General features: G+C 35.2%; 1 pseudogene; it reads left to right on the forward strand.

Moving 5' to 3' along the window:
* The first annotated feature begins 494 nt into the window (after positions 1-494).
* LOC123836141 (U4 spliceosomal RNA) lies at positions 495-643 on the forward strand (annotated as a pseudogene).
* Positions 644-2,740: the final 2,097 nt, after the last annotated feature.

Here is a 2,740-nt window from a genome sequence, read left to right on the forward strand (position 1 = left end):
CTTGTAGACTCCTATGGTGTCTAAAATTTAACAACTTTTGTCCACAGCACTTCTAGTGTAATTGTTTCATGTATTTATAATACACTTAGATTCTCGTGTTACAGACTGCAGTCCATGTTGGCATTGTGAATATATTTTTAAATTTGCCTGTATTAGGGCTGTATTTTCTAAATGTAAAATTGTAATGTTATATTGATTTGATAAACATATAATATCATCTATCCACCACTACGATATCATACAGAATAGTTTTGCCATCTAAAAATAAAAAAGAGGGGCGCCTGGGTGGCTCAGTTGGTTAAGCGACTGCCTTCGGCTCAGGTCATGATCCTGGAGTCCCGGGATCGAGTCCCGCGTCGGGCTCCCTGCTCGGCGGGGAGTCTGCTTCTCCCTCTGACCCTCCCCCCTCTCATGTGCTCTCTTTCTCATTCTCTCTGTCTCAAATAAATAAATAAAATCTTTAAAAAAATAAAATAAAAATAAAAATAAAAAAGAGCTTTGTGCAGTGGCAGTATCGTAGCCAATGAGGTTTATCCGAGGTGCGATTGTTGCTAATTGAAAACTAAACATAAAAAAGGAACAAACAAAAACAAATCAAAACAAAAAACACCTGTGCTTCACTTTTTAGGCCTTACTACCATAACCCCAAATCCCTGGCACAATCACTGATTTTTTCGCTAACTCTATAGTTTTGCTTTTTTCCAGAATAGCATATAATTGAAATTATACAGTATAGTCCTTTCAATATGATTTTTTTTTTTCATTTTTCAATATGTGCTTAAGATTCTCCATGATTTTCCTTGGCTTAATGGATTATTTTTCTATCATTAAATAATATGCTAATATGCATGTCTACTGTAATTTGTTTATCCATATGCTTTTTGAAAAATGTCTCAGTTGTTTCCATTTCAGGCAATTATGAATAAAGTGTCTATAAATATTTGTGTGCAGGTTTTTATGTGTACATAATTTTCAACTATGAGTTGAAAAGTTTTCAACATTGAGTAAATACCTAGTTTCATAATTGCTGTATCTTATGATAAAATTTTGTTACGCTTTGAAACAAACTGCCAAACTATCTTTCAAAGAGGCTGTGCCATTTCTCATTTCTACCACCAGTGAGTGAGAGTCCATCAACATTTAATATGGTTAGCTTTTTCTTACTTGTTATAATAGACATATATTGATAACTCATTGTTTTTATTTTGTTTGGTTTGGTTTTTGATTAATGGACATTATTTTGGGGGAAATTTTAGGTTTACGGAAAAATTGAGGGAAAAATACAGAGAAGGGGTACCTGGGTGGTTCAGCTGGTTAAGCATTGGACTCTTGATTTCAGCTCAGGTCATGGTCTCCGGGTCATTAGATGGAACCCTGCATCTGGCTCCACGCTCAGCATGGAGTCTGCTTGCCCTTCTCCCTCCGCTCCTTCCCCTGCTTACTCTAGCTCTCTATTTCTCTCTCTCAAATACATAAATAAAATCTTTTTAAAAAAAGTAGAGAGAATTCCCATGTGCCCCCTCACCTGCTCCCTCTACCCCAATTTCTCCTAACATTAGCATTTTGCATTAATGTGGTATCTTCTTTACAATTAAGAGCCAGTATCGTACATCATTGCTAACAAAAGTCCACATTTGGGTTAATTACTTGCAATGGTATTGACAAATGTATAATGACATAAGCCCACAATTACTGAATAATAAAGAATAATTTCACTGATTTCAATTTTTTTCTTATTTTAATTCAGATTTTTAGTGATGGTGTTTTATTTTCTAATAGTCCCCTTCCCCAGTTAGGGAATCACTGAGTCTACATTTCATGAATTATTGAATGCTTAACCTTTGTGTCTAAATAGACTTTATACTTGAAGGGAATCTGAGTAAATATAACATCTTTTGCTCTGTTTCTATGACTCAGAATTTTGCAGACATTTCTCTCTTATGTATCTTCAAGACTTTCTCTTTAATTATAACAAAGCATTTCTTGATCAGTTTTTCTTAGTTTACTTAAAAATTATTTAAATTCTGTGAAAATTGTATTTGGAATACTGTAACCTCCACTTATTCTCCTATCTTTAAGTCTACATCATCTGAGAAGACTTGTATGACAGCTATGCATACTGTAGCAGAATAAATTGTATTTGATCACACCACATTACGTATTCTGATGTACATCAGATTTGGACCCATTCCTGTATAAGCACATGATCTCTCTTACATTGATCTTCATCCTACCACTTTAGCTCCTTTTTCTGCTCACTAACGAAAAGAAAGCATATTCTGGCAAAACAGCCCTTGCATTCATCTCTACCACTTCCAATGTGGTTAAATCAATTGGTTTTATGACTGTCTTACTGCTTTCCAGAATACTAGGGGGAAAAAAGGATATTTTTTTAACAGCAAAGTACTTTGTGATGTGTAGGTTCTTGGTTTTGAAGCCAGAGTTCCTGCCTATGTTCTCTTACGGAGTTACATTTTTGAGTCTTTAATTCATTTATTGTTCTCCCCATATATTTATTTATTTTGATACCAGAATGATAGTAGGAGAATTGAAAAGACTGTCAAAAACTTTTTTTTTTCTTTTTCTAAAGATTTTTTATTTATTTATTTGAGAGAGAGAGAGAGAGAGAGTGAGCAGAGTAAGTGAGAAGACAAGTAGGGGAGAGAAGCAGAGGGAGAGGGAGAAGCAGGCTCCCCACCGAGCAGGGAGCCTGATATGGGGCTCCATCCCAGGACCCAGG

Source organism: Mirounga angustirostris, unplaced genomic scaffold, assembly GCF_029215605.1.
Source record: "Mirounga angustirostris isolate CCGP_5_RB_7025 unplaced genomic scaffold, mMirAng1.0.hap1 SCAF_7, whole genome shotgun sequence".
NCBI lineage: Eukaryota > Metazoa > Chordata > Mammalia > Carnivora > Phocidae > Mirounga > Mirounga angustirostris.